The 26,667-nt window shown below is 38.1% G+C and overlaps 1 protein-coding gene across 10 annotated transcripts in view; it reads left to right on the top strand.

Annotated features, from left to right (window-relative positions):
• The window catches only part of LOC132905114 (TWiK family of potassium channels protein 18-like), a 369,444-nt gene that overhangs the window by 323,476 nt on the left and 19,301 nt on the right, over positions 1-26,667 (top strand). The window lies entirely within an intron of this gene.

Raw genomic sequence — 26,667 nt, 5'->3', positions numbered from 1 at the left:
CGCGCGATTTCAGGTTTTATCGTGACCAGTCCCTTTCGTCCTCGACGATCTTCGAAGAAACGATAGTCGAAGGAAAAGTCCATTAATCATCTTGCGTGGTTACTTTCGCGTCATCGTAATCTCCGTTCTTTCGTTACCCTGTTCGCCATCAAAGTAGTCGCCGTATTCTTGTTGACCTTTTTGGCTCGCGTATCCCTGCTTCTTCTGCAGCACGTCCCACTTTTTCCTCTTTACTGCCATTCTTTTTGTCAGGGACACTAGCATTTTGCACTGGCAGTATAATTTCTTTCCGCGTTTCCCGTCGACCCGTGCGTTTCTCTTCGAGAGAACGCGGGATAGAAAACGAAAGGGACGTAGTAGGCGAGACATTGTGAGAACGACGATGGAAACACGACGGCAGGAACACAGCGTCAGCGAAGGTGCCGGCGATGTCGACGGCGTCGACCACCGAGGATCGGGTCACGCGTTCGCGAGAAGACCAAAGGCGGCTTTTCATACCCGGCAGTATCGCGAATTTTAATCAGAGGACTCGAGGCGTCCTAAGACGACCGGGACTTTCGACTTTTCCGCGACTCGCTAATGGATTGCTAGACGAGAAGAGGTCGCAGACTAATCGCAATTTCGTTCTTCGTTTCGGGCCACGTTAGCTTGTCGACCTCTTTTGTTTCCGTTGCCCGCCTCTGTAAACCATGCCTTTTCTCAACACGGCTGATCGCACTTCAATATCGCAAATCGGTGCTTGGCCCGGGATCGCCTGTACCATGCGAAACTCAATAGCAACGAAGAATTGGAAAATAGTCAACGCTCTATGAAAAAACGAAAACTACGAATTAAGGGAATAGGATGGAAGAACTGAGAAGTATCGAGTGCTTGGGGTAGAATCGCGAGTTTGCACGAACAAAGCGAGGAATCGAGCCAAAATTTCGATGGCCAAGATTTTCCAACAATGGAAAGATTTATTTCGAAATTTTAGGCGAGATAGTTCGTGCTATGTATAAAAATCTAATCAAAATAACGAAAAAGCTGTGTATCTGTTTTATGATTTCAAATAGTGGTCTGTTTGAAGGAAAAAGAAAGTACAACGATAAAAAGTAATTGGTATTATGTACGTTTAAAACACTTGATTATTATTGCTTCGTTCCTTTGTTTCGTATCACGAGCATTAATCAAGTTCGATAAAACTGGAACGAAGTAGGTAAAGGGAAGAGAAAGGAGTTTGAAGGGATCGTTGAGAAGTCTCGAGATGGCAAAGAGGTCTTTCGCTCCTTCTTTTCGTGTTTCGTTGGATTCGAATCACGCCTGTCTCCTTCTCGTCTTTGCTCGTTCTTTTTCTTACTCTTTCTTTCGTGCACTGTTCGGTTCGCTTCTTGTCTTTCAGGTATTGCAGCACGTCAGCTTCTTCAGACGTTCTCTACACTATCCTTTCCCCCATTCTTTCACCTCTCGCTACCGTAAAATTGCTATTTTCATTTTCTATTTTCTCTGGCACCTGCAACGAAGCGATACAACCGCGGATTCTAACCGACCTCCGATTTTACGTGCGCCGATAGACGTTCCGCGTAATTCCAAACGCTTTCTTTCTTCTTGCAACTAATGAAAATAATTGTATGTCCTAATCGTGTTACAAGTTGCAGCGTTATCATCCTCGATATAGCGGTACGATGAAATTACGAAGGAAATTACGAACAATTGGAATATGTATCGAATTCTTCAAAAATTAATACATCGCAATTTACTTCCGATAGAAAGGTACTTCGTGAAAGGGCACGTCCTGTGTCCGAAAACATCAAAAATCTCTTCCCTGGAACGTGACATAGAAGCTAGTGAATGAGCCGCACGTTGCTCTTTCGAAAGAATCGATCTAAAGGTGAAAGCAAAGATACGAAAACCAGCTCTTTGTGGTAAAAATATGAAGTTTGTCAACACGTACGAAAAATAGACGATCGAAAACTGGATAGGAATCGTACGCTCTGACGAAACAAAAGCTCTTAAATGAAAAATCCTAGAATTAATATTTGTTTTACCTACGCTGACTATTGGTTCACGATAGAATCGCCAAAGGTAACATCTATTGTCTATCGAAATTTTTCGAACATTCGTAAAATCTCCACAGTTGTAGACCATTGATCAAAGGGGAAATTGCTCTTTATAGTCAGACACTCGTATATGAGAAAACGTCCACGCGTGAGAAGCTAGCTACCCGTGACACGCTGACCATTCCGAAAACGTTGACACTTTTATTTTCCAGTCGCATGGTGGCAAAGTATTTCAGAATCTTCCTCTAGCGTCGTGGTGATAGTAGTACATATCCGTCGACGTCAACGTCAAACGCCACGAGAAGATGGATTTCCTCTTTCTCTTTCTATACTTCGGCAACGGGAATGGTAATATGTACGAATGATCGATCGTTGCCAGAGTGGAATTGTGCACCTCGCAGGATATATTTTTTAATCTCGTTTCCCCTTCCCTATCCCCCGTCATCTTCGCTATCGCAGCCGCCTTAACGTCTTCTTTCTTTACGACGTGTCTAGCCGTAGATAACTTTCCGATTACGCGTCCTCTTCCAAAGGATCGCGCCTCGTAAATTCTACATAGAATAGATGAAACGAACGGCCTCAAAATATATTTCTTATAATCTACTCTGTCTCGTAAAATGTACGCGTTTCGCGTGGCATTTTGCGCGATCCTCGCGATTTTTCTCGCTTCTGTCGCAACTGTTCGATAGCTACGAACAAGAAAATTTCTTTCGATCTTCCCTTTCCTACGCGTTCGCCTTTTTTCCAATCTTTTTCCCCCTTTTCGCTCCTTTTTACGTATATCTCCGCTCGTCGTTCTCTCTTCGGTTCCCAACTTTTGTTTGCTCCTAAAAAGACACGAATAGGTAAAGTTGTAACAGCACGAGAGAACGTTGTTGTAAGCACGGTGCAAATAAACTTTGTTTGCCGAAGAAATCGAAGTTTAATGGAACGCCTTCGCGCTGTGCGCACGCATGAAACATAGCAATATCGCGAGTTTATTTGATATAATTCCAGGATATGCAAAAGATGAAAGGACGATTCTTTAATCGAAAATTGAATCGAAATTTTCGTGATAATTAACGGCTAAAGATTAACGATACGATTGTTTCATCGTTACAGGTGAATAAACTGCAAGTATACACATCCATCATAATGCGATAGTAATAGCATAATAAATTATCGAAATACAGCATCGATTGTTTTTCAATCGGTGAATGAAACCGCGAACGTTTGTCACTCTCGTTTTAAAGGAATCGAACGATAAATTTCAAGTTACTTTAGTAATTGATGGACGATCATGAAAATACAATTTACGGGAATAACGTTCCTGAACAAACAAGTGCTTTAAAACAGATGGAAGGACAGGCGAACATTGCTTTGCAGAAAAATTGCCATAGGGTTGAACGATGTCGGAGAGAGGAAAACGAGTAGAAAATGAAGATAGTCGTCTTTGATTAATGTCATGGACTGTTCGCGAAAGAATGTGGAACAACTTGGCGTGAAAACGCGTTGCTATTTAATTCCAATAAATTTCCAAGTTAACTTGTCCTGAAATTGTTTATTACGATTTCGTTTCCAAGAAAAATACTCCTTTTTATTTATATCACAAACAGAGCGCGGATATTTATGCAACTTCGTGTTTTTATCAATATAATTTAAAAACTGCAATCTAAATAGAAATTTCTTCTATGACTAAATATGACAAATACTACATTTAGCGTATTTGATATATTTTTGCGTACTATGTGCGTTCTGTGCGTGTATCGAACCTCTGAATTTCCAATAAACGCATAAAAGTTTACAGGATGATTATAAGAAAAAGGAAAAGTAGTTTGCAGTTAGACGTTAAATATAACATCGTGCATACGTTTTAACTTCAACATATGTACGTTGATTTAAACTTATCACTCTTACTCTTCGTTAAAATTTCTGTACGCGTGAGAACACTTAACTATCATTCATTATAATCCGCGGACGTAAGACCGGAATATAGTGGGCACGCAATAACTCAAATTATACGGCCATAAAATATCGTAATAATCTCGCGAGGATAAGTTTCCTGATATCGATATAAATATCATAGCCCGTATTATACGGCACACAAGCCTGTATAATACCATAAAAATTATTGCAAGCAAATCCAGCAACTCCCGCGTAATACCATAACAGTATATTTTACAAAAATAGGCAGCCTCGTGGATACAGCTGCATTCCAACGGACGCATTAACCATCCATCTAAATGCTTTATTTCTTCGTGTAATCTTCCCCATAAAAACTTTACCGTGTAATCCGGCCTGTTTCCCCTAACGTTTCGCACAGACGGCGCTACCCTTCCCTTGACTTTTTTAACTGCATTAGCGAGCTATGGCTGTACAAATTCATAAACAATGAACCGATACGTTCGAAGGATAGACGTACGCTATACCGCGCGCAAGAATTATTGCAAATATCTTTAATCCAATTTTATTCTCTAATCTTGTCTCAAGGATTCATAAACGTAAGAAAACGTAAAAGATTTCGTTGATAGACGTCGATAAAAAGAATGGTTAGCGTTGATTAAGACAAATAAAAAAGCAATAATTCAAAGTGGATGAAAATCGATCCTGCAGATTACGTGTCGTCGATAAGCGTGTCTGTTCAACGTTAAAATGTTCGAACGATCGAAATATGCGTTCCCATTCTAATAGTTTATATAGATTTTTCGAAGCGTTGGTTATTCGTTAGAGATAAATATGAAACTCGAGTGATTCAGACATATTCCACGTTTCAATTTAAATATAACGGGGGAGAAACAACGTCGTTTCATCCCAGGTATGGCAAGAAGTAAAGAACTAACAATAAACAAACATTCCTCGACTGTAACTTCAAAAATGTATAAAAAATATCAATCTTTTAATTGAATTGCACCAGGTGTGCTTTTTCCACCAGGAGCTTCCACTTCGATTTTACGCAAAATTACAACTACACAAATTTTGACTTTCCCATTCTTTTTTTTCGTAAAATGTTTGCTTCTCTCGCGAGTATAAAATATATAACGAATTGGCAAAAATTCCATAATTATGTTACGTACGTTCCAGTTAAAAATTCGATTCGATGTCGATGTCGGAGCAATTTCAGAACACCGCTATCATTTACGTCCAACGTTTCGATCAATTTCGCCTCAAGTGGTAGCCGTGGTCAAATGGTTGAAAGGGAAGAAAAGGAGTAGCAATTGAAGCTGATAATGCAAATGCACGTGAAACTGAGAGGAGAAGGAAACTTCCAAGGTGAGATTCGGTAAGCAACAGTACCACCGGAAGTCCTACGGATACGGTACTGCCGGAAATATCGTCGAAATATGCTAAGAGCCGACCAGGCCGCCCTCACGGTCTTAGCATAACAACGGCCTGGCATTCGGCGCAAAACTTCTGAATATGCAAGAGGCAGTCAGCCCCTGGAATTAAAACGAGATCCACCTTCGTTCTCGTTCCTTCTGTTTCTCACTCTCGTTTCCTGTCGCGTTGTTTCAGCGTGGCCACGAAACATCGAAACGTATCGACGAAATATCTCTCGCTGCTTGTCGGTATCTCGCTAAGAACGCCAATCTCACGCCACCAGCAACTCAAAGAGCACCACTTGCTTCGGATATTGTTCGCCTAGGTGAGATAAACGGCAAGCACCGAGTCTGAATAATTTTCGTTCCGTTTACTCAACCGTCTGATATTATCCTCCGGTAGAGGTATCTCGTTTTTATGGGATTAAACGTACTACTTGTCAAAATTGTAACAGTAATTTGTTTATAATTCGTCTAAATTAGAATAACGGTCGTTGCTGTTGAAACGAACCTGTCAAAAAACAAACTGAACGTAACTCCAGTTTTTCTAATTTCTCAATTTCATTGCGTTAGGTAATACGATTATCGTTGAAAAAAAATGGTATTTGTAACGTGGCTTTTTTTTAATGTTCGATGTGTACGTAGAGTTTTAAGAAAGATGTTATAAGACGCTGAAGGATCAAACGAAAAATGAAAGGCTTATCTTTCTCTCTGCAACGAGCAACAAACAAAGATTGTTACTTTATTAAGTGTCGTGCCTTTCCATCGAATTTGCATCGGAACTAGCTCGACTCCACCCTGCGCGGCTTTCGCCGTTCAAAAGAAGCGCAAATAAGGTTGTGAAGTTGCACACGGCCAACGGTGAAGAAGTCGAACGAGACTACGTAGAACCGGCACCGTGAGTTTACAGCCATTAACATGGCAATGGCGATTGTTACGGCACACTGGTTCGTTGGCATGGTCGAACGACAACTTTGTCCTGGACGACGACGGCTGCGGCTGCGAGAACGTAGAACTTGTACACCCTAGGGAATACATTAGCCGTAATCTCCACCTTCGCCCTGGAAAATAGCGCCTCCGCCATACCTACCACGTTCCTATACTTGAATATCCAAACCATAATTTGGTTCTCGAAAGTTTCTTTTTTTATTGCATGGAAACGATATTCTAAGTTTAAACTAGCTAGACTCAAAGACGGATGATCGAATGTTCCGTAATTGAATCGAGTTTCGTTAGAAACGAACAAATGCCTACAAATTATAATACTTTCATAGAATCGGTAATCGATCAACCATGATTTCATCGAAGCGGATAATAAGAGTATTTTGCTGAAACATTCGAATTTAACAATTTCTGGGAAAGTTGTATAGTTTGAGTAATTTAATTCCAACTGCTCGGTGACAAACGTAGATAAGTTGGCCTTAGATCGAAGGAGGTCTTCAAAACTTCTACCTTAAAAAAGCTGTAAAAACTTTGCGCGAATTTCTGAATCCATGAAATTTTCCAACTTTTAATCCTGACCTCTGTCGTTCCGCGACAAAGTACACGACTCGATTAATCGTATCTCCTGAGAACTTAAATCAACTCTATGCGAAAGAAACGCTGCATACGATGGCTACAAAAGGTATTTCTATCTACTCTTATTTTTCAACTGCGCCTTTTTCTAGCTGGTTTTACCTTTCATCTTCACAGTATCAATCCTTTGTGAATGTACCTCCAAATAACACGATATTTAATACACTCGAACTAATTAACTAGTACATACATAGGTGCTATAATAAATAATAATAACAATATGACGTTCAAATGCTTCTTTGCATATTATTTATTACTCCACTATGAACTTTGCAAACAACCAATAGTTTCATCGATCGATATTCAAAGGCTGAAAATATCCAAGAGTATAGTCATTCTGCTAGAAAATTGATAGTACATTATCTGGAAATTACACGTTCCAGATACAGTCGGAAACGTATTCTCGGTGTGCATCGGTATAAAAGAGCCGCGACGTCGCCTGGCCCAGATTTTTACTCATCCGTATTTCGAACTCGGTAGGAGAATTATCGGCCGTGTCCCCAATTTATAGACGGCTAATAAAACCGTATGTCGAGCTCCAAGTAATTGGAAGACCGAACAATAAAAATGAATGGGTTTGTTAAAAACCGCGGCTGAAAAATATATGTTCGGGGAGAAGCTGGTGCCTCGAAGCGACATTTCAAATGCAGATCAGTACCGGATGTAGATCCAAATGAACCAATCTGCCAATGACGCAATCCTGTGGCGACGTTGACGTATAACCACTGTTCGAAATGCGTTTTTTCTACGAGCTCGTTCCGACGATTAAAAAATTTTTATCGTCGAACGTTGGGTTTATGAACGCACTCATAGAACACACCTGCCAGAAAATGCGTCGCGCTGAAAGCCGAATGTCAGGATTCGAAGTAATTCCGTTTGTCTATTCTGTTTGGTAATCTCTCTTTTTTTTATTTTTTTTTTTTTTTTTTTTTTTTTGGTTTTTGCAAATTTTTAACGAGAATAAAGAACGTTTGAAAAAGACGATTCTTTTCTAGATGACCGTTGTAAAATAATTTCAACGCTTTCTCTGTATGCTTGTCGGTGTGTATAGTGGCGGACGAAAGAAAATTAAAAGGTAGGCGATAGGAAAAGATAGGGTAATTTTACAAAATGAAATTGTAATTAAGGAAAACAGCAAACAGATGTAATGCTAGAATAGATAACTATTACCAAGCTGGTAAAAGGTGTCTAGTAATCGTACTCCCAGGCATCAGGTTTACTTTACAAACTGAGATCTTTTTTATGTCCAAGCAAATGTGAAAAGTGTGGATTCTTCGCAAACAAGCAGGTAACGTACGTTTGATCTGCTTTGTAAAAAAAAGGTGCAGGATGGTTAACTCGTGTTCTAATCTCAATTTAGAAGTTTTCGAGATACTATATGAATTTTTTCAAATTTTTTCCAAGATTTCTTACCCACTGAAAAACGTGTCGGACATGGATGACCCTCGTTTACGGTTCGTGATAACCGTAAAAACGTTTACGGTATAAAATTTAGACTTTCTTTTATTCGCCATTGTATGTAAGTGCACGATACTTACTTGAGAAACAAGCCAAATAGGACAATAAAAAACCAATGATTTCATGACGACTCTTATAACGTAAGTATAAATTCAATATACAAGTTTACTGCCATAGTTCCAAGGGATTTCCGCTGGAAGAAATAGAAAGAAACGAGGGGAAACGAAAAACACATTCGTTCGCGGTTCTTCTCGTATAAAGTTCATTGGCTAAATAAAAATATATTATTAGACGGAAGCGTTAGCCGTAATTTGCCCCGGGCTCTTCTTTCGTCGAACTTTTGTCGTTGTGAACATAAACGGAGAATGAGTTAGAATAGAAGGGACGAGGAAGAAATATCACGTCTGTTTCTTATTCCGTTCACGGCCAGTCTCAATCTAGAACAGCGTCGGACCGACACAACCAAAGGGACCGAAGAATCGAAACCACGACCCGATAAACTTCCAAGGCGAATGCTTCCTTAATGCTCGAGATACACCGTCGGTCTGGAAGTTATATCGTGGCTCTGCGAAAATAAACTCACCCCTTTCTCGCGACTCGCCGCATTGATGGCGCCTAACCCCTCGATCCATTCAGTTGCGACTAGTCTGGTCACCCGTCCTCTTCCAATGCGAAATATTCTTTTGTTCGCGAAAACATACCGAGTTGTGTAACGATACACTTCTCGTTACAATATTACGTGTCTTGCAATTTTATTCAAATCACTGGACTGCGGATTTTTATGCAGATGTGGGGAATTTGAACAAGAATGCACGCATTGCATATAACGCATAAAAATATAGGAAATATCTGAAGCAGAGTACTCGTTACGATACTAAGTGGATAAAGCGAATCTCTGGTTAGATTCCTTTTGTTTAATTGTATTCGTAAAAATGTAATTTTCTATAAAAATCTTCAGTCTATCAATTATTCTCTGGCTGACTACGGATTTTTAAGCAAATTCACATTTTTGAGAATACGGTTAAAGATGTAGGACTTTGCTGGAAAACTGTCTCACTTACTAAATATTATACAAAGACGCTATACTTTGGATATTTTATACGTTCTTCGTGCATTCCGTGGAATTTTACGCTTTCACGTTTCCTATGAATGAAAATAAAAACTTGCGGTCCACTTCTTAGAATTCGTCAGACGAGATTTTCACGCTGTTTTGATCTGAAATGTTTGAACTGTCTGAAAAGCAACTTGGATCGTTTAAAGGTTTCATTATGTTGTTTCGGGATACTAACCTTTAACGTTTGTCGTCTGTAAAAGAAGATATTAGTTAACTTTCCCGCAAACTTTTCGCCAAAAAATTATATTATTCAAGATAAAAGTGGCATTCAGCGATTCCTTCAGATAACTATTAAATATCGTTGTGAACTTATCGTGAATTTATTATGCGATCTAATGCTCGAGGGAGGTGGCGCGAGCAGAATGATGAAATATGAAATAACGTTCTGAAATCAGATGAAGTTATGTGTCTTTAGACACAAAAGCGGCGGAATGGTCGAACAGGATAAACGATTCACGGCGAACAGCAAAGTGGACAGAAAAACAGGAAGAGACAGGAGATAGCGGAAAGAACGGTGAACGAAGCGTGTGGTAATAATTCGGGGCACGTCCCACCGATGGATTCGCATAGATAACTCGAAACCTGTAATTACCTGTCCGATACAAAATCGATGTCAAAGCGAAAAGACTGGGGACACGGAGGTCGTGAGTGGACGTGATCGAGAACAAACACTGGACGCGAGAGTTCGAGAGGAACGAATGTACGTGATTTGCTATTCCGACAGTCGAGCATCGGCGTGCTTTCACGACCCTACAGATTTTTCGTAGAGGGATTATTGAAGCACTTTCGGAAGGGTGAAGTGTTGTAGCAGTGTATGCGATCAATTGATGGTATTACGTATTGCCTCTTTGAGGCAAACGCGCCACATAGCTAGTCAATGCCGGAATCGAGAGAAAAGTGATGCGAGAAAATCTAAATTAACCCGGGGGTAACAATTTACCAGACTGTGAAATTGATAAAGAAAAAAAAACGGCTTTCATGTGAAAGGTATTACGGAGAAAGAGAGAGAAGAGGGTGACAGAAGGAGAAGAAGAGAGGGAGGGAGAGAGAGAAACAGAGAGAGGAATTATGGGAAAAGCGTTTCGAACACTTCATACCATTTATTTATTATTCTTTGTTTTTCACTGGTTTTCATATCTCATGGTTGCAACATGTCGACTAAAGCTTCGATTCGATTCGCTACTTAAGCATTTGGTTTGTGCCTTTTACACAATTTACGCGACATGAAATATTTAGAACGGAGGTCTTGAAATATTTATTAAAAAGAGATGCAATTTTTGTTGAAAATGAAACGAGTCTAGCAAAAGCTTTATCAGAATTTTAGATATATCTAACTTGTAAGTATAGCAGCTTTTTTTGCATAAAAATAAATGTTTATGCGAGTGAATAGAATACGAGCGAGCGGTACTTATTGCTTTATAAAAGTTTACTAGCTAGTGGATTATAACGTAATCACAAATGTAATGATATTATGTACTTCGTATTATCGACATCGAAGTAAGAATCATGAAGCATCAAAGAAGAATCGATCGATTTCGTTATATCAATCACCGTAATCCGCGTCGGACGTTAAAGAATGAACATTCTCTTAGACATCTTTTTCTCCGGCTGTATCCGACTATCTTCCCGATGGATCTTCGATTTCCGTTTCCTTTTTCGTTTCACCACGCAGAAAAGAAAGTTCAATTGATATTATCGATTACTGCAGGATCACCAACGAGATCAGACTTTTCCATTGAAAAGTGGATACTTCTAACTTCTATCGTTCTTCGTTTACGAAATAAATACTCGTTTGTCGCTACTCTTCCGTTCCTCAATTTTTCATACCGTTTTCAAATTTGCCGTATTCGCTTTAATCTCGCCACGATCATATTTTTCTTTTAACAACAAAGCCGTTTGGTCAGGCCGTTTTTATTTTTGTATCGTTATTAAGTTGACTCGGAATGAAATCAATTTTCCTCCTACAGGTTCGTAAATGGAATGTAAATAAATAACTAACCTCGAAATGAAGTTAATTAATACCTAAATGAATTTGATTAATCGAAACAATTTCCACCTGTCGAAATTCTATGATATTCCATTGACAGTTACAATTCATCGGCGAATTTCGAATACGATCTCATGAAATTACGAATACATTGTTTTACGTCGAATTCTGAATAACGATCACCTGGCATCAGCGTGATAATAATTAATGAACGAATCATGCTTTGAACTCTGGTAATTACGCTATAATTGCGCTAATTGTTCCGTAGCAACTCATAATGAGATTTGCTCGCCAGACTAGTTACTAACCTCCGATTGATTTGCACGAATTCATCCATTCGAAATCATCGACCTATTCGAATTTCCTAATCGAACAAGTGTATCGGTTATATTATAAATATCAAATTCCATCCACCGTTTCTTGTTGTATTCGAAAGTTCGTTAACTATGCGAAAGAAAAGATACTTTCCTTCGTCTATTTTTAAAACTGGACATTTTCGTATTGGATTAAACATAGTTATAAAGATAGGATCGAAACTCTTGTGAAAACAATTGTTTCGAAGAACATTTATTGGTATAAACGTTCTATGAAAATAATTATAATAAATTTTTATTTCTACATAAGCGTTACAAATTTCCTGACGTTTAGTTAAATAAATAAGATTATTGCACAACATGCAGATAAAGTGACTGCTGAAGTCCAAATATTTGCTGTAAACTTGAGTAAACGTTACATGTTTGTGGCTTTTGCTAATTATTCCCATAATTAACGTCTTCGTTGCAGAAGACGTATCAACTAAACTTCATCTGCAAACACGAATGTTTTCTATCTAGAAACGTTAGAGATCATTCTATAAATATATTTATAAACATTTCGAACTGTGTACGAATGATTATTGCCTAAATGCAAATGCAAAAACGAAGTAACGTTTGCTGAAATTTCTACTTAAAATTTACGAAAAGAAAAGACGGCGTATTTTATTTCTTTGAATTTAATTCATTTATAATTTTATGGATCGCAAGAAACAAAAGAATCTCTTTGAAATTCTCAGAATAACAACGATGGTGCAGAGAAAAATACAAAAGAATAGGAACCTTTATTTCGAAAGCGGTTCCACTTTATTCCATGCGGAGTAAAATTCAGCAAAACTTTTGTGCGAAGCGACTTTATTGTCTTTAGCAAACCTTATACTTGCTAGTTTTATGTTCCTCGAATAATCAAGATACGTATTTCTTATTTGCTTTGATGGAATTCCAACTGTATCTATTTTAATATAAAAAAATATCTACCAATTCGACGAGCCATTGGCCAAGTTCGAATAAAATTTGTTCATAGTCTTCCGCAAGTACCAACACTTACTTTCACGATTTTACGATTTTTCATAGTAAAACTTTCTATTTTATCTACTTATTATCTCTAGACTACGGATTCTTATACATTTATGACAAATTTGATAGTGGAAAAATGAACACGCATAGAATATACAAAAATATACCAAATATTCAAAGTGTAGAGTATTTCTTATAATATTTGGTAGATGAAACTTTCTATTCACGTTGCATTTTTTTATTTATGCGGAGAAAAATATAAAAATTCATGGAAACCCGCATTCTACTTATCTCTATTCGCAAAACAAAATTTTACTTAACCCCTATAGTCACTTTAATTATTCTTAATATATCCTCGTTTGCGAGATAAGGTGAAGGCAGCACCAAAAAGTTTCTACGTGGAAGCGAATCGGTTCAAGTAGAGAAATTTCAGAAAATTTACATTGCGGTAAGTCCCGGTAGACAGTGAATATTATCCCGTAGCGAAAATGAGAGGTTGCTCTGCCTCGTTTCGGTTAGGTTCCTTCTTTGCGCTCGGCGGTCTCCGCGGGATACCTTGAAGCGATGACACGTCAAAAACTCGCTGGGTATTTGCTCGTGGCAAATATACCAACGGTAGTACAGCCATGACGATTTTCGTGGCTATGCCTAGCAAGGGAAGTTTTACAGTGAGAAGTCATTAGAAAATCTCCGAGGACGAGTGAAACAATTGTAGCCAATAACCCAAAGAACTCGCTCTCTGCGCAGACTGTTAAATGCAACATTTTGCTGTTTTCGTAGCACCTCGGGGATAGCTTCTCTATAGAATGAAATTGATCTTTCGCAAACAAACAGAGAAATTCATTTTCTGGTAATCTTGTACAATTTTCATGGACTGAGCGACGATTATTCGCTCCTTCCTTGTCGAATGATGTTTACTTACTGTGATATTTTGTTCGATTTAAATGTTCACGACTAACAAGAACGAACAGTGTCTCTGTTATCGATTTAATTCTCATGTCTGTACGAGACAGCCAAGCAACACATTTTTAACACATTTTTTGTAAGAAACATCTTTTCTTATTTTCAGTTCTTTATTTGTGCCTTTTATACATAATCTTCGCAAGTAGTTTTATATCAAATAAGTAACATTCGGTTTTCGCTACATTAAGCGACAAGAACTGCAGAAGCCATGCGCATTGTTATTATTATATAAGAAAGATAATCATGTTTTCCTATTCGCAAAACCACTTGCTCTCTTTTACTTCCTACCTCGTGTTTTGTATCTCATCGTATTCGAAACGTAAGATGTGAAATTAGGATTATAACAAAATATTGCTGGTATACAGCCAAAAACAATTCAACTAAGAAGATGGTGCATTTTGAACTGGTTATATTTTTCGAAGAAAATTGTACGTTAAAGGGTTAGAAGATCTTGCGATAGATGTGCAATCTAATGATAGAAACAATATGGATCTTTCGTATGTATACGTTGTCACACGAGGGATAAATAAAACGTGGTCTATTTTCTCGCGATGCACCCGTCAAAAGATTCTCCTCGGTTATTCAATTTGCTCCGACGACGCGTATTCGCCCGGCCCATAAATAATCATGAAACAACGTAGCGGCACGTAAAGAGCCGGCCAGTTTTTCCCATGAACGTTTAATCCTCGCGCATCGATAGTTCCGCGTACAAACGAGCTTGTGACACGACGCGTGTATCGCTCGTTGTTTAATCGCTTTCGCGCCGTTTTCAGGCTGTAATAAAGCGCGAAACCCGATTAACTCCGATACGGACCGATACAGAGATCATTCCTGATTTTTCGCGACTCGATTAAGCTGGCCGAACCCTGGTGCACAATGCGAACGAGAAATAAGAACGGATTCGCTGCGTTTACGCGCACGCGATGACAACGTTCACCAAGGTAATGAGGTACGGATAATTAAGCTCACCCTTTCGCGGACCTTCTTTTGTCTTTCAAAATGATAGCAGACGTGGAGCAACGCATTGTACACGCGTTCCCTGTATTTTCCATATTTTTTGTTATTGCATAATCGATTTTTGCGTGTATTGTTACGATTGTATCGTTCGCAACGAAACGTAGAAGAATTTTAGGGCGAAATGAAACAAGTTTCTTTTTAATTAATCCCCTTATTTTATAGAATTTCATCATCTCGTCTCTTCATTCGGTTTCGTTTCGTCATTGTTGCTTCTTTTTTCGTTGTTTCTTCAAGTACAATGTCCGCGTTCTCTTTTAAAGAACAATTCACTCGTCTAACTCAGTGTACACTGGCGTTCAATGGATATACCCGAAACCAGTCCTACCAAGCTAACATTGTTTTGTCGTGGAATCTACGTTGCGACAGTAGCAAGCATAATCAACCGCTCAGCAAGTTCAACAAGCGATACTCGACAAATACATATTAATTATTGCTCCATATTCCCCTTCTGCATCGTCTCCAATTCGATTGCCCACATAAATTCTGCATCGCAATAATGACCGCATAGGCCCCAGAATTCCACTATTCGGCTGACTTGTCATTCTCGTGATATACGTATTAATGGTATACAACGTGCTTAATGAACGATACACGCAATTTTGCTACGCCCAATACATCCTATCATCCTTTTCTCTTATTTATCGTTATTTTAGTTTGATCTATATCTAATCTATCTATCTATCTATCTATCTTGATCTAATGTATATAAAGTAACGATGCCTCTTAAAGGGAAGAAAAGAAGATATACGAAATCATTGAGAAGTTACGTGACAAAATATTAAAGATTCTTTGTGGAAAATATTAAAGGAAAATATTAAAGATCCATTTAACGGCATTCGTTGGCATCGGCAAGAAGACGGAAGAAAGTTTGAAAAAAGTATAGGCAAACGGAATATACTCACGAAGCAAACCGTTAACCGTTGCCAAGTGAAATATTTTTCACCTTAACAGCTATCAAATGCAGGCTTCTCCTTCTCGTTCCTAAGGCCTCGGCTTGGCTTAGCAACGCTGTGGCCTGTGCATCCTTAGAATCGGTAAAGCTCGCCAGGTTCAATGGAAAAGCACAAAGTAACGGAAATCGTTAACTTTGATGCCAATTTTCAAAGAGTTCCATTCGGGGTGAAAAGAGTGAACGCTATCGCTTGTACGGAAGAACACAACGCATTATGTCTTTTAAAACCTTCATAGTATTCCACGTTTTGTGCATGGTATCGCTTGCTCTTCTTTTTCCACGTTGTGCCACGTCCTCGTTTAAAACACGGAACGATTTCGTAATTTGAAAAATTCCCTTTTTTTTTATTTTCGGATTAGATGGTACTTTTCACCGAATCGCTATTCTACCTCTAAAAATACCATTGTACATTTGTACATATGTATATATATTTGTATTTATTTATTTATTTATTTATTCATTTGTATTGCATTTATGTATTATTTATTTTTACAAATATAAATCCCCATGAATATTCGCGGTCTAATGATAAAAATTAATTTTAATAACAAACACTTAGTAAGATTAAAGCTTCGAAATATTTTTAAACAGAAAAAACACAGAAATACACATATATACATAAATATACTACATGCAGACCTAGATATCACGCAAGATCGATACAAAATATTCTGACCGAATTGCAACTCAAGATCGACGTAACGATCATCCTTCGCAGTAGCATCGATTGTCTGCTCAAAGAAAATGGGTCACGAATCGGTACGATAACGAGCGACATTATTTATTTTCAAATGGAATACTCCGGCTAGCCAATAGTTTTCTGCTGGAAACATTGCACTGGAAGCCCTAGGCACAGATGGATGCTGCAAACATTCTACTGACATAGCAATGCGTTCCTATCAGAAGCTACACGCGTGTAAATTCAAATTTCCTACGAGCAAAATACACGGCTACCAGGTAAAAACTATGTTCATGACAACAACAACAACAACAGCAATAACGTACGTGAGAATATCGTCAAAATATACATATGTGACGCAATAATATATCCGGAAAAGACAGAGTCGTGAATCAAATCCAGGATTAAAGCTCGACACGATACAGCACAATGTTGCATTTTTGTATCGATAATTTAAACGTGGCGCAGTCGCAGTCTATTTAAAAAAATACAAATTTAGCAAGAAGGAAAATGTTAGTTGAAGCTTAATGATCGACTTCTTCGCGTTTTAACCTGAATTTGCAAACAGGCTTTTCTTGCACGTATTAAGGTCTTCGATTAATTCTCTTCTATTCGCATCGATCGATTCGATAATCCAAAAGAGATACTATAACCGCGTCGTAGAAACGATAAAATTTCTCAAGACAATAATCGTAAGCTATGGGACCGGAATTTTTATCCTGACGATAGAGAAATGCGATGGTTGCATGAACAGAAAGAAATCTTTGAAAGATTCGCACAGCAATCCCAAGTCTGACAGGTTCGATTCTCCTTCCGTCGATCGACACGAGATAGCAAGCGGAAAGCAAAGTGTGAACGCATCGTATCACCTTTCGTCGTGTGGGTTTCGTAGGTGAAGGTTAGAATCTCGACGGCCGAGCCGAAGGGTGGAAGAGAAAGGACGATGTGTAACAAGACAATCCAATATCCTAGCACCAGAAACGCCTCCGGAACTGACAGCTCTACTAGCTAGATGGAGGTTTTACCCTGGCACTCTGTTAACACCGACGCTGTCCTTTGTCATGTGTAAGCTTGCTCGAATCCTGATTAACAACCTGTCCTTGCTTACAAAATATCGGATCTGAATCGATAATAGCGATTTAAATTCTGTGGTCTTACAGCGGCCGATAGAAAAGAAACCTATTTATATTTAACACGTCGACTGTCAAGTGAGTTTTATATATTTTGCCCTGAAAGTCGCGATAGTTTGGAATATAATAATAATGTTTAAGTTTTGCAAAATATTATTATTATATTTGATATACCTTTTCTCTAACAATCGTGTTATCCACGAATATTGACAATTTTTTAGCTCACGAATTTTATCTTATTTTAAAAATCTTAGTAAAATTCCAATGTCTACCGTAGATCCTAATACAAATAATTTAATTTCAAAGTTTTCCCGTTTCTCGTAATATTGCTTGAAAATATGGTTGCCGGTATACGTGATTGGAACGAGATACGCAAACACGAAGGCAACGCTTCCACTTTTCTTCTCGCGTCATACCCCGGCAACCAGTTAACCGAGGAACGTACGTGAATTTTCATAAAAATTAATGTCAATCCACAGGGCTCGTTTTAGGAAAGCTCCGACGGGCTCCGTGGCCTCTTTCCATTCATGCCAACAGCCCACCTCGTAATCACGTAGAACGACCTAACCTGGGACGACCTGTACTAACGTTACTGCCTCTCCTCTTTTTATCCCGCGTCTGAAAAATCGAGAAATATTCATCCCGAATGTATTATATGTCTGGATGACGGGAGTAGGTAAAAATGTCTTGTTTCTTGAGCACTTTAAAAATTTTGCTTCGATAAAAAAATCTGTTTTAGCTGATTTTACATTTTCTCATCGCGTTTCCCCATGGAATTCAGACGCTCGATCTTTTATTCGCTTAATTGTAAACACGATTTCATTGGTCGAAATACGATCAGATTTATACATTTACGATAAATTTCAATTTATTTGAAAAAATGAAAAATAATTTTTATGAAAATCAAACACAGCGATAGACTAAAAATTTCAATATTCTGTTTTCTTTATTTTGTATCTCGTAAGGTAAAAAATAATTTTAACGAACATCAAGCACAGTGATATGCTAGAAATTTCAATATTATTTTTCAATTTATTTTAAAGAGTAAAAAATAATTTCAACGAAAGTCGACCGCAGCGATATAATAAACTACTTATTTCTTTATACTGAATTTAGTTCGCACGATTTCGTATCGTTGCACCAGTTGTACATAAATTCAGAGAGACAAAACCCGGTCGAACGTGGACAGATGGAAAGCGGAGGGAGGAAACGCGCTAATAGAAATGAGGTGAAATTAATTTATCACGCTCTAACAAACTCTCGAATCAAATAATACGAAATAAGGATTATATAGGTATAGAGGAGTGGTGGTCAGAGAGGAAATTAATCCGGTAAATCAAAGTGAGAGTCAAAGAGCCACAGGCGTGACAGAAGTGGGCGAAGTTAGGGGCGAGGGGTAGATGGGAATGAGGCAAGGAAAGACAAAGGATAGGTTGAGTAGAAGGGGTTATTGGTATTATAGGTCCCTTTAGTTCTCCATTACCGTGGCGAAAGGTTATAAAACTTATTGGATGATAAAACGAGGGCATACCTATTCTCGTTGAAAATGCATCTTCGGTGAGTCACCGTTTATGTCCGTTTCCGCGGCAGTTGTATGGTACCGCGTACTCGGTATGTGTGCTGATAATATTGATTCCGTGACAGGTTACGTTCTGTATGATTTATCAGTTACGAGCTTGGATCATTCATCAATTCGCAATAGAAACTAAATTGTACGCGGTATTGTAATAATTATTCACGTATAAATAGATTAACAATCCTACCGTTCCATGATATTAACTCGTCGTACGAGAGAGTAATCGAATAAAGAAGAAACACATTTTCGATTAAACTTCTAGAACTCTCTCTGAAACACTAGTGGGAAAAAGTTCTTCTACACGGTACTGCTTTCAAATTAAAAATCAATTTTGTATCGGAAATGAAATACTTATCGAAGTACAAATATTAGATTGTCTCGATAGTTTCTTTCGTTTTATAAGGGAATCAGGGAATAAGGGAGATACACGACATGTTTTGGTTTATATTATTTTATTTCATTATGTATGATCCATTTTATTCTATTACTACAAAATGGGTCGTATAATAATTACCATACATAATTCAATGGGACAACCTAATAGTTCAACTGTTCTACCGCTACGCTATATTAATTCATCGTAGATAAGAATGATACCAAATGTTGGAAGAGAAAAGTGCAGGTATTGACTTGAAATTAAACTTCCGAATTTCTTGCTAAAATACTAAAGCTCACGAATTAGAATTTTTTCGTTGCATTCGCTCGCGTTAAAACCGAAATGTTAGACATCCGACACCCAAACTGTTTCCTGTTGCATATTGTTAAAAGGGGCACGGTGACAGGTACAGTACATGGAACGCAAATAGCCGGACACAAATTCGAGACACTAAGAGGGGTTGGAAACATAGCAATGTAGGTCCGTGTTCTATGTTACTTGGACAGTACGACACGGTCTAGCTGCACAAGTTTTCTGCGAAGCGACAAACCTTGGTAGAAAACCTACACGTACCAAAGCAACATCTAACTTTCCGGGGAATTTTTGTTCCCTTCTTTTTACACACAGAATAACATTCACTTTTTTTCGTATTAATTATAACCGATAATTAACTGTACGTTTTATCTGTTTCCGCATCGCTGCGGAATTGTATTCCTTTTCCTTTGCCATTCCATTTTCACTTGCAGGCAACTCGTAACAAATTGGAAGCTTCGCGACTCTCAACAAGCCGACCTTTCCCGGACTGAAATATCTAAAGCAAATAAATCATCGTCCGCTATTGTTCGAAAACTACCGGAACGCGCAACTCAAAATTCAAATCGACGACATTCGGCTACATACTAAGCGCAATTGATCGACGACACGCGCGACCCCCAGTGTCCAATTCCAATACATTTGACGTCGCGCGTGATTGTCTTTCCCCGATGCAAACGTTCTCGTGAATCGAACGAACGAATGATCTTTGATCCGGCGTTCTTCGTTTCAAAAATAGCTCGATTTATCGAAGGCAATTCGAAGACCGAGCGGAACATCGATAAATCTAGAAAGAAGGAAAACGGAAGCGATACGATCGAGGCGTCCACGGACGCCTTTCTCCCATTATTCGGACACGATGACGCGATAGAGACGGGAAAGAAACAGAGAAGAAGCAAGTAAAAGGAGAAGAGAGGAAGATTTGCCAGTTTTTGTATCCACAGTTCGCGGGGTTAAAACCTATTTCCCGTGAATACGCGGGCTTTATTGACTGTCGCAAATCGCGTAGCTGAGCCCCTTGCTTGGCCCGTCGTGGTTATTGAGTTCGACCTGTTCTCGCCTATATACGGATACACACCGACACCGACGCATACGTCCGTCCATAAGTAACGCACGTACGAGTCAGTCCCATAGCCGTGCGAGCATTACGACCACACGCTCAACTACTAACATTACGGTCACGTAGCAATATTCAAATAAACCGCGGTAGAAAGCAACGTGGCATAATAAGTTTCCCCCTCCGTCCATGCTATTCCATCCCCCTACGTCTCTTTTTCGTACCCCTTCGCTTCCCTCGCCCCTTGCGAGAAAGAATAATCAAGCCAGGCTGTACGTCCGGACCGGTGAAGTTTCCGATGGAAAACGGAGAAATATTACGATCTTCGACGTGTACAGGAGCTAGCTGCGAAAGCTTAGAGATTTTGGAAGGAAATTACTCGCAACTGATTTATAACACGGTACGCATTTTCGCCCTGGGCAAGCCCATTATTGCAGTATGGAAATTGCTTTATGCAAGCGTTGTTCAACGAATCGCCAAACTGGAAGCCTGAATGGAAGGCAATCTAATTGGTTTTATTAGAAGACGTTGATCGAACTAGGTAAATGATCTCGTGTCGATTATCAAAACTAGATCGAAGAACGTTTCGCGTATTGAACGCGTTAGCATTCGCACGTAGTACTATCGCTGTATTTGTCGTTTTGTATAAGAGAGGATGGTTTAAATGTCGGTTAAATGTTAGTGTTCCTTATTCTAGGAAAATACTGATCGTATAATACGAACCATTTATCGAGATTCGAAAATACGTAGATAATTTCTACCTAACGATAAAATGTGTCCGTGCAATAGACTTTCAATTAAGAAATTTGTCTTTTTCTTTGTATCTTCCAACAATATCTGCTACAAGTAGTACTAATACTTGTGCAATTTCATAATTTTTATTCTTTTCTCTGTGATAAGTTACGAGTGGTGCTTTATCAAGACAATTATTCTCTTTTCGTGACGTGTTAAATTTCTTGCCGTGTTATAAAAATGCATCGTTAGGAAGAAACTGTTTACGTATCTTCAAGCTACGGTGAACGGTTTATATTCTCGTAAAATAAGCAACACCACATTTAGATCATCATTTACTCTTGCACAAAGCAACGAATATATATAAAGTGATACTGCACCAAATATAGTAATGGTGCTGTTTCAAAATATTAATACGAGTAATTGTATTTATACAGTCGGTCGTTCGATCTTTGTAAGAGCAATTAGAGTGGATAGAGATTATTTATTTGACGTTCTATTAAACAGGTATCCTTTGAAGGAAAAGCAGTATAACGATAGATGGTTGGTCGTTGTATGGATCGTACAGGCGCCGATAATTCTGTACGACTAGCGAGCGGCGAGATAAAATGCGACAGTGCCTTGCCCCATGCAACGAATTAAATGGCAGGCCAGCCGCTCCGACGCAGATTGGAAAATTCGGAGCGCGGCGTGTACATTTCTCAGCCAATGTCAAATACACTGTCGGCATACGCGAAGGTAAACAAAAAAAAAGAAAAAAATAGCGCGTGGGATCAAAACGAATTTCTGGTCCAGTCAAAATGATTTGAGCGAACGGTGTCGCTCTTGTCGTAACTCTATTTTCTTCTTTTTTTTTTTTTTACTTCCGACAGTTCTTTTCTTTTTTTCTCGACCCAGTTCTTTCCATTGGTGGTCGCATTTAGTTCGAACACACTAACCTCGGGTAATTTATTCATTGAACGTGACCAGTATTGTCGAAACATCAGTGGGCGCGTCATTTAACCGATTGCTAAATCGTGCTGCCGCGTCCGATCGAAAATAGAACTTGAAATAAAATCGAAAATAAAATTTTTAATCGCGGAAACCGGAAACCCTGCTGTTGCTACTACCGGAATTTAAATAACTTAATAACATTATACCATTTAGAGTACGTGGAGCCGCGAATTTTAAACAGATATATGTGTATCAGATCGTGAAATCTCCACTCGTAGCATAACGTTCTATTGTGTTGAACAAAACGTTATCGAGAATGGTCGTTCTATGTACAGTTATTCAACTAGAATTAAATTACGAGCACGAGCGATACGTGCGAAATCTTGTTTAAAATCTAGAAACTTAACAACCTTCTTGAATTAAATTTTGAGAAGTGATTAAATAAAATTAGTATCTTAAAATTATCGTAAAAATTAACATCTTATCATGCATCGGGTAGCTTCCACGAAATATAATTAAACGAACCTGGTATATACATTTCCGTTCTCCTCTTATCGATAGGTGACTGTCTTCAGATTTTGCTGCTGTGTGCCAGCACATCGAAACCACCCGTGACTCTCGCATGCTTCGCATCGCTAATTGGATAGCGTTCTTAATTAAATTCTGTCGATTCATCGAAAATACGCGTGGTTATCGTCCCAATCGCGCCTGAATTTCGCATTCAGCGAATGATGCGTTCCACGATTTTACAAAAGTTCGGACTATTCCCCATTTTTACATGGAATAGCAGCGACTAGTATAGGTGCCGTTAGTATCAAAGGCTATCGTGGCGTCAAATAAATCAGGGCTAGCCTTTTGTATTGTAAAAGAATTTACGTATGGTAAAGACAGACACTTCTGCGCTCTGTTCGAAAACTCTCTTTGATCTACGTATTCATTGGATCGCGTGCAATCGTATGAATTGATGAAAGGGGAGAAAAATTGAAAAACGAAATACGGCGTACAATGCAACGAAATACAATTAGAGAGGACTGGTTTTACGCTATCCGTAATAACGAACGTTTTGTTCGTTCCTTTTTCCTGGATTCGTTTCTCACGATTCAATTTGCGTTAGGGGGTTGTTGTTAGATTTTGACCAGGGATCCACGGGCTCATAGATCAATCTGCGGTTGGAACGATCGAGATATCATCGAGGGCAGGAGAAACAATGACGGAAACGACAAAAATCGTTGGAACAGCGAATAAAAAGTTATTGAGACGTACCGAAAGGTATCACGATTTTTTAGGGTTGCATAAAACGTAGAAGCTTTTTAATATTTTAAATGTAAAAGTTTTTAGTATTTATATCCTTAATAGCTCTTAATTTTTTAGATGAAATATTTTTAATCCGATATTTTAAATATACTGTATCGAGATCATCAATTGTATAACTCGTTCGTCTTGGTACTCGTAGCGAACGTTCTAAGCTAAGAGAAGCCACTTTTACTTTGAAACTCGGTTGCATGATCGGTTTGATAACCAGCGCCGCTTACAGTCGTTATCTTCTGCTTGAAAACCTCTTTTGCAAAAAGAACTCAGACGAGATAGTCTTTAGCGAGCTTACGTTTTTACGACGCATGCGGGTAGAATACAGCTTACGCCTTTACGTATAATCCCCTGTTTAGCCGGAAGGAGATTCGCCTTGAATATCACAGCATCGTATAAAAGCAGACGTACTCTTCTGACTTAGCTTTGCAATCTCGTATCGTATATCGTGATGTAAAGACCAAAAGTTACTTTACATCCCCAAACATTACATGTACAATGCCGCATTGGTAATATTAATTTGCATCGGTTGTTGAATTTGTACTGCGTCTTGTTTCCATGATGCAATGGAGGGCAAAAGAAGGATTAGAAAAAGATAGTTGAGATCGAGGAAAAATATTAAATTATGAATAGATGTAATGCCTATCATTACACCTATTATCAACATGGTAAAAGGTATCTAGTACAACAGAGTTGCTATTAATACGGTGTAGTTATTATTTTAAAAAAATGAATTTTAATATTCTTCCCTGATGAATAATTTTCCCTGGATCGTTTCAAAAATATATTCTCTTGGAAGTCTATTATAACGAGCATCTCAATTCCATTAGTAACATAAACATGTGTTGAAAAATTGATTATCACGTGTCACATAGATTATTAACGGTACACACGGGTACGACGTAAAATATTTTTTTTAATCTTTTTAGGTGGTCGTTTCTTGCTTTACGAGGAACTGGTAATGGGCAATATTTTCATAGCCACGTATTCACGTAATACAACTCATGCCATATTCCAGTCGGAAAAAAGTCTGAAAAAATTTCTGCTCAGCTTGCATTTCCTACGAAGCGTCGTGAAAAAGAAGCGAAAATATTTTCGATAGCGAACCTCGTTCGACGATAATGAACTTAATAATTCAATCGTATATTTCATGGGAACGATTTCTTCACGAGCAAATAGCGCTGAATATGAAACGACACGTAGCAAATTAAATTGCTAGAGGCTACCTTTCGATAAATTATATTTTCGTACATAAATTAATAACTAAAATAACAAACAAGTAACAGGGAAAATAACAGTAAGATAACATAGAGTAGAATAAGATAAGTTAAACTAGCTATAACGAGTACCATAAGTGTTATAGTGTAAAAGAAAAATAGTATTGTTGTGCTGTGTAGAACCGAAAGACAAAATTTAAATAAAGTAATAATAAAAACTAACAGGTTATTTATGCAAAATTTTGATGCAAAAATGTACAAGATGTACATAATATACAAAAGTATACGTATGAAATGTTGAGGTTGGCTGATAGAGGAACGAATGGATGAATTTGCAATAGAAAAATATATTGAAATAAGTACAGGTATATTGTATGCTGATCCAGATCCTCGCTCTTACAGTATTACAATACAATAGAACAAGCTATGATAAGGAGCACGTTCGTATGTTTATAGCAAAGGGCATTACCAAAAAGTTAACCTTGTAGTTCTAGCTGAAGACTACAAGAAACAGCAATAGAAATCTACTTATAACTCTTTTGTTTCTAGACCTTGTAACCCAAAACATAATTTATATTCAAGGGCATAATAATATGGACCTCTTCTTATTTCGAATTATTTTGTTTCACTAAATTCTGTTCTCTTCGTAACAGCGGTCTCCAGGTCACGGATATACAAAAAGTAAAGATGTAGAGTTTTTCTTGAAGTAATTACTTCAATATGAAATATCCAAAGTACAGTATTTATTGCGATGAACGAACTTCTGTCAATGTATCGTTATTTAAATTATATTGGTAAAATTATGAATTTAAATAAATATTCGCTATCTCTAATGATCAGTTTGAAATCACGAAAAACTTTAATTCACGGATAGAAAAAAGTTAATCGGACGGGGGACAAATACTTGTTCAAAGATAATTATAGATATCCGAGAGCTATAGAAAGAGCAGTTTGCTAAAAGCGTTCTACGTTTTTGATAACTGGAGTTTGAAGTTCAATAAAAGTGGTTCGGTGGACGATGTTTGTTCTCAACAAGTGCGACGATAGTTTGTCAGTTTTTCATATTTTCTTGTGGGACTGTGTTTCGATCTCTCCCTGGAGAGCGAAGGACGAGTAAACTTTCGGCAAAGAGAAAGAGGACAAGTAGTTGCTACCACGTGGTTAGACAGCGGGTTAAATAGAGAAAAGTTGGTTTTAGGAAAAGCCACCAAGATTCTCTGTATATTTGTATTATCTCTACTTTGGCGACACTTTAACTAAGTTCTAGGTATTGATCAGCGTGTGCTTTACTTAGAAAATTATCTTGCCTTAGGTTTCGCAGCTTCCCATTAAAATCTTCTGAAAACATGCGACTCAAAGGCAACAGCTTTCAGAGACTTAAATTAACATGGCAAATGTTTAAAGTATATCAAGCGCAGAATGTCGAACAACAGCGACAAAGGAACGTTCCATTTTCTCTGATAAATAGATCGTGCTTATCTATGCAGATACAAATTTATTTACACACAATAAATATCATAATACTCTACGTTGGATATTTTATATATTTTTAATTATTCTACACATTTTATGTATTATGTATCTCGCATAAATGCATAAAAGTTCGCAATCTAACGATGAGGAA

The sequence above is a fragment of the Bombus pascuorum genome, chromosome 3 (genome assembly GCF_905332965.1).
Source record: "Bombus pascuorum chromosome 3, iyBomPasc1.1, whole genome shotgun sequence".
NCBI classification, from domain to species: domain Eukaryota; kingdom Metazoa; phylum Arthropoda; class Insecta; order Hymenoptera; family Apidae; genus Bombus; species Bombus pascuorum.
Note: the sequence above shows the minus strand (reverse complement) of the source record. Positions and strands in the feature narration are given on the sequence as shown.